The sequence below is a fragment of the Mauremys reevesii genome, linkage group 7 (genome assembly GCF_016161935.1).
Source record: "Mauremys reevesii isolate NIE-2019 linkage group 7, ASM1616193v1, whole genome shotgun sequence".
Taxonomy (NCBI): Eukaryota; Metazoa; Chordata; order Testudines; family Geoemydidae; genus Mauremys; species Mauremys reevesii.
In genome coordinates, this window is record NC_052629.1 from 13591787 (window position 1) to 13603897 (window position 12111).

The 12111-nt window shown below is 39.9% G+C and overlaps 1 protein-coding gene across 21 annotated transcripts in view; it reads left to right on the plus strand.

The window, feature by feature from the left end:
- Positions 1-12111, plus strand: part of ATRNL1 (attractin like 1) — a 1032651-nt gene that overhangs the window by 923954 nt on the left and 96586 nt on the right. The gene's annotated exons all lie outside the window — the stretch shown is intronic.

Genomic DNA, 12111 nt, shown 5'->3' on the forward strand with positions numbered 1-12111 from the left:
CAAGAACCTTCTAGTCAACCACCTGACTGAGCTCCCCATCTACATCAACGTTCACCTTATGACCCTCCGCATCCAATTGGTCAATAAGTCAATTTCCACTATCATCAGTGCATATGCACCAACACTTGACACTGAAGAAGAACAGAAAGAATCCTTCTGTGTTGACCCTGATAAAATTTACTTATCCATTCCAAAAAGATAATCCTCCTAGGGGACTTTAACGCAAGCGTTGGCCGAGATTCTAATGTATGGAGTAGTACCATTAGAAAGGAAGGAGTGGGCAAGACCAATTCCAATGGCATGCTTCTACTCAACAAATGTGCAGAGCACAACCTTGCTCTCACAAACACACTCTTCAGACAAAGCTCAAAACAACGGCACCTCCTAGACTGTCATTGTAAGAATACAGAATCACCCATGTCTTGAGAGGAGCTGATGATTGCTGGACTGACCACCACCTGGTGAGATCAGTCATGTCCATCAGGATTGCACCAAAACATAGAAAGCAATCCAGATTACACAGAGGGCAATACAGCATCCAAAGTCTTCAATCTTCAGTGCACCAAGACAACTTCCAAACACTCCTCAGTGAAAAACTGACCCATATGCACACCTGGAAATGAGAACACAAGTGTTGAAGAAGACTGGGAAGCCCTAAAACAGACTATCCATGAGGCTTATGAGGAATGCATCGACTTTGCTACTCACCGCCATCAGGACTGGTTTAACAACAACAACAACATTGAGATTAAAGCCCTTTTGGAGCAGAAGAGAAAAGCTTTCTGTGACTGGCAAAACCAACCACTACCCAGTCAGAAGCAGAGCTTTTTCCATCAGCTCAAAACTGAAGTTCAAAGGAGGATCTGAAAAATAAAAAACAAATGGTGGGAGGACTAAGCAAAAGAAATCCAAACATTCGCTGACAGACATGCTATGCTGAGCTTTATTTGTGAAACAAAGACTTGTACAGACCAAGATCATGTGGCCTTATAGCTCTGATATCCGAAGATGGTAATACCCTTCTTAAAGATAACAAATCCATCAAAGAGTGCTGGAACGAATACTACCAAAAGCTTCTAAATCGAGAATGGATTGTGACTGACAATACCATCGACTCCATCCCTCAGCACCTAGCCTGGGAAACTCTTATCAACTCACCGACATTGGAGGAGGTCTGCAAAACAAATAAATGAAGAACAATGAAGCATCAGGTCCTCAGGGCATACCATCTGAAGTACTGAGAGTGGAGGAAGAAACACTGACTAGTAAGCTTCATTTGCTGCGCCTCAAAAACTGACACACCAAAGAAATCCCTGCTGACTTACGTAATGCTAACATCATCACCATTTTCAAAAAGGGCAGACAGTGGTAACTATTGAGGCATTGCCCTCCTCTCTATCACTGGGAAGATTCTTGCTAGAATCTTACTGAATCTCCTGCTCCCTCTTGCATCCGACGAAGTGGGTATTCACCCACAAAAGCTCATGCTCCAAAACGTCTGTTAGTCTATAAGGTGCCACAGGATTCTTTGCTGCTCTTGCAAAGGAAGTACTTCCAGAGTCCCAGTGTGGCTTCAGACCATCACGAGGCATCATCAGCATGATTTTTGCAGCCAGGCAGATCCAAGAAAAATGTCAAGAACAACACCAGCAGCTACATGTAGCAAATTTATCACCATTGTAAGACTCCTCCACGATCAGATGACAGCTGCCATCCTGTGCAGTGGCTCTACCTCTGAGCCCTTTGTCATCTGAACTGGCGTAAAACAAGCCTGTGTACTGGCCCCCACCCTTTTTCCATTTTCTTAGCAACTATGAAAACATTAACCCAGACCATATACCACAGGGCATTGGCATCCAATATTGGACTGACAGCAACTTCTTCAACCTTTCTCGTCTCTATGCCAGAACTAAAGTAATATCGGCAACAATAACCAAAGTCCAGTACACAGATGATTGTGCTGTAGTTGCACACTCACAGGAGGATCTACAAACAGCCCTTAATTGCTTCCCTGAAGCTTAATAAAGCCTAAGTCTAACTCTGAACATCACAAAATAAAAGTTCTCCACCAGCCAGTCCATGGTCAATCATCAGACCCAGCAAGGAAGATCTACATTGACAAAGAAGAACTGGAAAATGTTGAATACTTTGTCTATCTTGGCAGCCATCTCTCACAGAGAGCAGACATAGATTAAGCAAAGAATCTGCTGTGCTAGCCTTGCCTTTGGCAGACTGTCTCGCCAGGTGTTCAACAATCACAACAACAGAACACATACTAGACTTTTAGTTTATAAAGCAGTGGTAATCCCAACTCTCCTCTACAGCTGTGAGACTTGGTTGACCTGTCGAAAATACCTGAAAAACCTGCAATGCCAGAACCAGCACTTTCTTCAGAAGATCCTCAACATAAAGTGGGAGGATTATCCAGCATCAGCTGAGGTGGAGCGGGCACTGTGCGCACATACCTGATATACGCTTACAAAAACAAGTGCTGTACACACCAAAGGAGAAAGGAAACAGGGAGGCCAAAAGAAACACTGTAAAGACACCCTCAAGATAAACATCAAGAGATGTGGCATTGACACCACAGAGTGGGAAACAGCTGCCCAGGATAGGAATAAATGGTGAAGACTTGTCAGAGAGGGAACGTCCACTTTTGAAGAAAATCACCTTGCTCTGGTTGCAGAAAAATGCCAGAAAAGAAAGGAAAGACAACTGCCACGCAACAATCGTGGCACAACCCTCTCTTCCAACACCACCTGCAACGTCTGCCAATGAGGCTGTGACTCAAGGATCGGACTCCTCAGTCACCAAAGGACCCATGAAAAATAAAACCTGTGAAAGAGATCATCCTCGACCTTGATGGATCAGTGATGAAGGGTATGACTAAGCTTTCTATATCACAATGAAAGAAACTGATGCTACCAAAATCTACGTGTTTACAGCTGATTAATTAGAGACTTGGCTGAATCTGACTTTTAAAAGGACAAATGTAAATTGATTAACACCTATGCCATCTACAGGAGCAGCCATTAATAAGCTCTTACAAGAAAAATAGTGATATATCCAATTAACATCTTGAGCTTGCTCAGCAGTTCACTGAAGAATGTACAGCAGGTTAGGAAACTCGCAAAGGACCAAAAATAGAACAAACGGTGGAAAACTATAACTATATGAAGAAACATGTACAGTGGCTACAAAAGCAGCTCCTATGGATCTATCAGTCCCAGACCCAGTCTGAATGACTCTGGGACGGCATTTGTCATGGATTCCCTGTGGTGCCACTCCATGTCTGCCTCTTCCCAGGGGGTAGGGGGTGGCTGAGGTGGGCCTTAGACCCCCTCACCGTGAGGCCCCACCCCCTGCTCCTCCTCTTCCCCCCAAGGCCCTGCCCCTGGCCAGGCCAGAAGCTGCAGGCGGGCAGTAGTAAGAGCTGCCCCAGGAGCCCAGGCTGCTGTGATGAGCATTGGAGTCCTGGACCCTCCACCAGCGTGCCCCAGAAGGTGGGAACATAGGCTAGGGGCTGCTCTTGGGCACCCTGGCCCCAGGGCAGGCGGAGGGCCTGGGGTTCCCCACAGTGGCCCAGGTTCCCTGGGCAGCTCTTAGCACTGCCCAGCTTCAGCTTCTGGCCTGGCCATGGGGCGGGCTTCAGGGAGAGGAGAAGGAGCAGGAGACAGGGCCACAGAGGGGCTCCTGCATGTGCCCTGCTTTGCATTTTGAAATACTAGGTGGTCACCCTAGTAACCATCCTGTAGCATGTATAATATGTGTTCTCTGAACTCTTACACTTTGGAATGTTAACTATAGTAACTGGCAGTTGCTAGAATATTTGCCACAAAGATGTCTCTATTGTAGAATTTTCGTAGAATTTTTCCTCTTTAGGGGTTTCTCAGGGAAAGGACACAAAATGATCCATATAAGGAGAAAAATGGATATTTCCAAATGGCCACACAGTGTTTCAGTTCTGTAGTAAAATTACTTCTGAGCTAATTTTCTCACATTGTCTTAAGCAAGAGCACAACCTTCTATTCCATAGAGTAGAATACTGAACTACCTAAGAATCACGGTACCTGCTTACTCTTGTGCACTTAAATTAGAGATAATCTGGTATAATTACAAAATGACAGATTTTTGCCTTTTCTCTTAGGTGGGTTTGTGCTTGGCTAGTTTATTTGTAACTACAGTGAAGGGTGGGATTTATACTTCTTTTGTGAAATCCTGACCCCATAGCAGTCAATGGCAAAACTCCCATTGATTTCAGTGGGGCCAGGATTTTACCCAACCTAGAAATAAACAAACTCATTTAAAAACTATTGGTGCAATATGACTAGTCAGTTTGAAGATGTTTTTTGACTGACTCATCTGTTTCACAAAGGCTACTGAGAAAGTAGAATGGTTTAATTGCTGAAGAGGCTGGAACTGGCATTTAGTAACCACTGTTGTTTTCATACTGTTGATCTAACCACAGGAATTAACAGTGGGTTTCTGTTTTTCACTGTTGTTGAACAGGGAATCACTGATTTGATTGGCTGTTGACAGGAGGGGGGAAATGAAATAAGCTAGATTTTAGCACTGAATGAGTACAGTATGTGTCACTTACTGGAAGACTGGTATTGGCAGTGATACAATATCTTAAAAGACTAATAGAAATCCATCTCACAGTTACCATTGAAAGCAAATAGCCAGAAAGAAAATGTGCAAGGCTGATCACTTGATGGAGAGTAGAGTGTAATGCAGAATATTGTGGTCACATTGGTTGTTAATAAAGGAGCATTTGTTGAGAATATTTTACAATGCTTGGTTTCTATAGTAGCAATCATCACGAATACCTTCAATTTCACAAATAACATCTGTTTGATGATTGATCTCACATCTCTGCCCTTGTTTAAGTAAATAAGATCCGGCTCCTTCTGCTGATTGTATTAGCCAGTGACATTTGATATGTGGCATTTATTTCCATGAAAAAAACAGTGCTGAGCACCACAAGACCCAGGAGATGAAGGAAAGAATGTTTTGGAGAAACTGGAAGACTTACTACATTAGTATAATGTCAGTAATTTCTGAAATAAAGTAAATAAACAATAATGCAAATCTAGAATGTGTGTTGATGGTAATTACAATACAGCATAACCATTCACTAGTTATACTACTGGTAATGGATCCACTTTAGGTGCAGAAATAGGGAGAGGGAAAGTATTTTAGTTAGCAGAGGGGAGAATATATGTAACGAAATGTAAAACTACTTGAAATTTAACTATTCACTGCAAACTCAAAAATGGGCATTTTCCCTGAATAATTCTCTGTTACATGAATTTTCACACAAAAATTAGCTGTGTTGAAAATTAGTCAGTACTTGAGCAAAAATGGGCAATCTGCAATAAAAATTGGCCAATTTTTGAGGCATTATTTCTTGTGCATCAAAACTCTGCAAAATGCATGTTTCTGTAGAATTTAAGTGTGATCATATTTTCAGTGTACAATTTAGGCTGTGAAAAAATGCATGAAATGGAATGACAAACATTTGTCATAGTTTAATAAAACAAAAATTGTGAGTGTTACTCTGCTTTTATTGTAGCAAATATCTTTTCCCTCCTACAATATTGGTGGGTTTGTTTTTCTGTGCTCCTTAGAAAAAAATCTTAACATCCAGATGTATGTAATAGACCACACCTAGTGGCAGACAGTTCCTCAAAGGCTTAATCAATTAGATAATGATTAGCAGGCCCCAGCTGGGAGTTAATAAAGGAGTGCAAGTATAATCAGACTAAAGGGATCATTTCCCAGGCACTGATCATTAATTTTAAGTCGCATTGAACAAAAAATCTGAGTTAACTGCATGCCTGGGACACTGTTAAATGCTTCACTTTCTAAAGAAAGTTCTGACACTGAGGTAAAGATTTGCTTATTTATATTAATTGTGTACTGCACATGGCCTCAAAGTGTATGTATGCAACACATAAAGGGCCTGGTTTCCAAAGTAACCTGAGTGTAAATGAGAATGAGGCCCAAAATGTGTTGATCAAATATCTTGATTTAGTAAAACAAATTCTACCAACAGCTAACACAGTAACTGTGGCTCTAAGGCACAAATGATGCAAAATTTGTAGTACTTGCAAAAAAGGAGTGTTTGCAATTTTTTTTTAAATTAGTATGTTAAATTAACTCCCCTGCCTCAAATATAACGAAAAAAAAAATCACCAACTATTGCAATCAAATATCTTGCTAATGTTTTTTTTTTCATTCCCCTATCATCTTCCCAGCATGTATTATTTCTTCATTTCTCTGTCATGTCTATCATTTGGAACCCAATCCTGCAAACACTCAGGCACATGAGTAATTTCATCCACGTGAGTAATCCTATTTGTTTCAGTAGGACAACTCATGTGAGTAATTACTCATGTGCCTGAGTGTTTTCAGGATTAGGTACTTTAGGGCAGGGACTTGCGTCCTGGGCATTTTCTGGGACGTGTCTAACACACTTGTGAGTACTGTAAAATAATAAATAATATAATTTTGATAGGTAACAACCTTTGAATGCAACATTAATTGGTGGTACTTGGATTTAGGTATTTGCAGGATTTTTCAATAAAATTGTTTAAGAAACAAATTATATATTGTCAGATTCTCAGCTGCTATATATTTGTGTGGCTCCTTTGATATCAGTGAAGCTGTGCTGATTTTCATTAGCTGAAGATCTGGCCCTAAGAGTTTATTTTTGTCCTCTATTTATACCTTACAATTCAAGGTATTTTTTAAGTATTTGAGTTAAAGCCTGCGACACAAGAAATACTGGATCCAGTTATACCTCCAAGGAGGCAGAATGACTCCAGAGTTGCTGGAGAAAGGATAGAGAGAGATGCTTTTTGCGACACTTTTTAAAACGTTTATCCAGGGCTCCAATACTTCTGCCATTACCCCACCTAGACATGCCACCTCTAAAGCTGCTTGTGCTGTCAACAGTGCTAGTCAGTTTCATGCATGCTGCTGTTGCTAGGGCATGCAGCGCATTTATGACTCCTCTTGCCCCCTTCACTGATCTTTTCCCTTGGCCCTTAGGATAGAAAAGTCTCATTGTGCCCTCCTCCTCCCCACCCGCACTGGAGCAGCCATAATTTGGCCCACTGTATCCAAATACACTCGTTCACTTGTAATATATTATGTTCTGCTATTTTGAAATATGATCCGTGCTCATACATTTTTCTTTAATCTATTGGGAAAAAATATTTTAGAATATTTTAGGTTCCAAAATACAAAATGTAGGTCTGCCCTTGGAACAGTGCAAGGAGAGTAGGAATAAAAGCTATCTCATGCCTTCAGAGGTTTGGTCCATGTCTTCTGTACACTCAGTAGACTGATCTGTATAGTAGTCATGGCAGAAAGTCATTTGTTATGCCGGTGCCATTAGCATTTTCTTCTGCATTAAGAATATTGCCAAGTTTGCACTTTATTCCTTTCTGCTGACAGTTCGTTTTCATAGTGTGTCTTAATTTAGTTCTCTTTTTTATTATTACAGTTCCAGGTATAAATGTTTTAATTTGTCATTCACCAGGCATATTGTATGTGGTCAGGAGGTTACAAAAGAATATTATAAGACATTGCCATAGAAAAGTTAACTGAACGTCTATTTTGGATGACTTATGGTATACTGCATTTCCTTTCCAATTTTGCAGACAATGAAAAAGTAGCCAGATAAGTCCAGGGCATTTGCTTTTCCATTTTGGAAACTGGCATAGATTTTCTAAATACACCTCTACCTCGATATAACGCTGTCCTTGGGAGCCAAAAAATCTTACTGCGTTATAGGTGAAACCGTGTTATATCGAACGTGCTTTGATCCACTGGAGTGCGCAGCGCCCTCCCCCCCCCCAGCACTGCTTTACCGCGTTATATCTGAATTTGTGTTATATTGGGTCATGTTATATCGAGATAGAGGTGTACATTTCACTCATTTTTAGTGATTCTAGGACAGGAGAGTGAAGTTTGTCTCTAGTGGTTAGAGCAGGAGATCATTAGTTAGGGCTGCCTCTGGAGCAACCCAGGAAGCAGTGTGAGACTCAGAATCACAATCTGCCTACAATCTACTTGTTACTTCAGATAGGAAGTAAACTGTGCTGGGTCTGTACCAGCGTGGATCACATGGGATACAGGCACAATTAGGCTTGCTGGCATGTTGGATAGGATGGAACCAATACCTGTCCTCTTCCTCCCACCTGTGATGGGAGTTGGGAAGCAGTGGATTTGCAGATCCTGCTTTCCCTTCTGCTCTGTAACCTGTGGCATAGGTAGCCTGCACAAGAGAGTAACCAATGATGATCTGTGTGATAATGGACAAATAATCTTTGCCTCGGGTATGTTTTTATTTTATTTATTTGCTTCAAATAGCTGGCATTCCCTTGTGGAAATTAATAGAGAGCTTTATTGATAAATTATAATATCTATATGCATGTTCTGAATCAAACTAAAGAATGTAATACAGAATTATATCCCTGCTACAAGAAATCTATTGAATGGTTCAAAAACACATATAGAAAGGATATCATTCTCTATTCAGTTTTCCAATATAGGGTTTCAGAGTAATTTCTTCAGAGTCCTATTATATTTCTATATATCCTATTGGTTTAATCCCTATTACATACCATAGGACTTTCCATAAGGGCAAATTGGTTCATTCTGAAGGCAAAAATGTGCTTATCAGAAGTATTTTTACGAGCCCTCAAGATAAATCTTCTCTGGCAGGGGTGACTAAATTGTAGAGGCAGGGAAATCATCTCAAGTCTCCCTTTAGCTTGGTGGCAGAATTATAAGAAGCTCCAGAGAGTCTCCTCTAGCACAATTGCTTTAAAATGGGTAATAATACTTATCTACCTCATAGGGGTTAGTTGGGCTTAATTAATTAAAGTTGTAAATCACAGAGAAATCCTCAGCTGAACGAAGCTACGGTATAGAATTGATTATAATCAGGCTCAGTACCATTCTCGTAGGTTAGTCTGAAAGGAGTAATTCTATTGGCTAACTGCATAAGGAAGAAACTGCGTCTCATGGATTAAAGGGAAATCATTAGTGGATGCTTGTGATTAGAGTGGAAACCTAGTGGCCTACAGAGATTTGTTATTGATTCCTCGCCAGCCCCCAAAACTATTCCCAGGCTCTGTCCTTGCTTAAGTATTCTGTTTCAGTATTTCCCCAAGAACATTCCTCCTGGTGCATAGATTGTGTTTGGTGAAAGCTTTTTTGTAATAGGTGCATTGTCATAAATTATTCATTTTGTACTTTTTTTTTAAGAAACAAAAGTGAGCCAGAACTTTTGGGTGGGCATAAAAATATTAAATAAGTAAATAATTAACATTACTATACAACAGTTAAGACTGCAATGTGCAGTAATATTGGCATTGTAAGAAAACAGAACCTACTTACTGTATTTTAGTTCTCAACTATACACATCATTCCCTGTGTCTCAGTTTTCAACTCCCACCCTCCTCTGTGGCTGTGATTATTCCTGTGGCTGGGGGAGTGGTGTGGCTCTGCTGCAAAGGGGAGGGGTTTGTATTGAGAGGGGAACACAAGGGGTGTTTCTTCATTCTCATGGCACAGAGCTTACCTTTGTGTGGTCCCTCTGCATAGCAGCATGTTGGAAGTCAACAGGGGCAGGACACGGGCAGGACACTGGACATGGTCTGTTGTGGCAGCTGGGCCTACAAATTTATCTGAATTGTGAGCGCAACTGTAAAAAGTATGTAACAGTTCATAAAATATCACAATAACCTACAATAGCAAATGTTGATGGGGAAAGGTATGAAAGGGAGACAGAATAACTGAATTACTCTAATCAAAAAGGACAAATTAATCTGAGCCAAAAGCAGAAAACATGAATCCAAAAGTTAATGAGCCAAACTTGATATATCTGATATTGGGTCTAATTGGTGGACAAAATAATGAGGCACTGTGTAGCTTCACCCATTATTCCCGTTTTGGATCCTTAAAAAAGAGCACTTGTGGGGAAAGTATGAAAGAACAAAAAAGAATAGACAGTGGCTACTGGAGTGAGCTTAACCATCATGGCTGACACCTGCACCATTCCCTGCAACCCCAGGCCTTCCACATCCTGATCCTAAAAGATGTCCTAACCAAAAGTGACCCAAAAGAAGGGGACCAAATAACATCACCACCACTACCAGCTCCAGCTAAATCCCAAACACCACCTGAAATAACAGTTATTACCACCTTTAATACCAGCTAAAACTGTTAAGCTGTTTTCCTTTAAAAATTAAAATTTAACAACAGCAGCAGCAATATCATCTCAACTAACTTCTTTTTCCCAAAAGAACAGTTTTTTTCTGATCTTTAATACCATCTAAAAGGGGGAGTTGCCTTCCAAAAACTGTCTACAGGGAAAGGGAATAAAAATGTTGTTAAAATAAAAACCTTATTTAATACTTTACACTTCAAAGACTTTAATTGTTTTTCTTCTTTTCTGTATTTTTAATAAAAGATTTAAAAGATTTTTAATAGTGTGTTTTCCATAGTGCTAAGTAGGGGTAAGGTATCTGTATACTAACCCCTGGACTTTGTTTAACACTGTTTAATGTTGAACAGCTACTGGGTTACATTAAAAGTTTTAGCACATATCTTCCTTCTAAATTAATACAACAGGTCCAACATTCTTCTCTTCCCAATGTGAAGGAACCATTTAAGGGATGCTCAAGGCTACTTCAGTAATGGAGCGGATGTAGCCTCTGTGGAAAGGCTTCACAGCCAATCTATGAACTTGGGAGGAAGATGCCTTTTCCATTTCTCCCTTGCCCCACCTAGTAACCAGCTAGTCCTGCTGGGTATGGTTTGAAGATATGTCCTTTAAAGCATTTTACTCCCTTTTTTAAAAAATTGCAAGCCACAATGCCTTCTTAAAGGCACTTGGATATCACAGTTAGGGGCACAGGATCAAACCTAGATATAATAGAAAATAAAAAGATGAACACCTATGTTGCCCTGTTCCTCCTATCACTCAATTTGTCTAAAGGAGTGCAGAGAACTCACAATCCCTCTCCCCCTCCACTCCAATCTTGCACATTGAACTCCAGGAAGTAGCTGTTGAGACTTTGAATGCCACTGTTAGTTCTGTCATATCAGCATAATTGATTACCAAACCATCATGCTTACTTCATTTAGTGTTCATCAAATTAATTCAGTTTTAATAATATGATTAAAAGCTAACTTTTACATCAATATAAATTATCATTAAACTGCAAAGAATAAGTTATTTAATCTGTTAGAGACGCATTTATAGTTATAGATTAATTCTGATAACAATGGCATTAAACCCTTTTAGCTAAGAAACATTAGTGATTAATGTATAGTTGTTTGCTTTCTTAATACTTCTGTCATATATCAGATCAGTATTTGTGCATACTGTCAAACTTTATTCTGTTCTTGTCAAAATACTTATTACTGCTGACAGGTATAACATACCCACATTAATCCTTAATTCCTTGATTCAATCTTCTAATTGCATTTTTGGCATCAGATTGCAGCCATTCAGACTTACGTGATCTATTTGTCTTATGGTATAATAATACACTTTTAAAAATTAGATGCACCTAACTTAAAAAGTCTGAACAGAAAAAAATATTAAGTACTGAAAATTTCAAGTCCTACAGCACTTAGGTAAGACATCTCTTCTTGGAATGTAGATTGATCCAAAATCTTTTACACATTATATTTTTTCATGGCTTTGTAAGAATAGCAAATACAATTTCATTGATGATCAAATTGGAATCTACAGGTAAGCTATAATGGTTGGGAGACCCTCCCAATCGGTTTTTTCCCCAGGACTTGAAATTGTGGGGGGGGAGTGTTCGAATTTACAGGGGGTTGGAGTCAGGACTGGTGAAGGGTGAGACCGTGAGGGTGAAGGTGGGCTGTATGGCACCACAGTAAAAACTGAAAAATATTTCATGACTATTTTACTAGATTTAATTCATGTTTTAAAATCATCACACAAATTAAAGTTGGCTACTCAAGCCTTCTTTGAAGCACTGCATCTACATCCTCCTTGGTTTCTTGTTATCATTTTTCACAACTCTGTTAATGAACTTCTTGAATGCAATGCGTTCA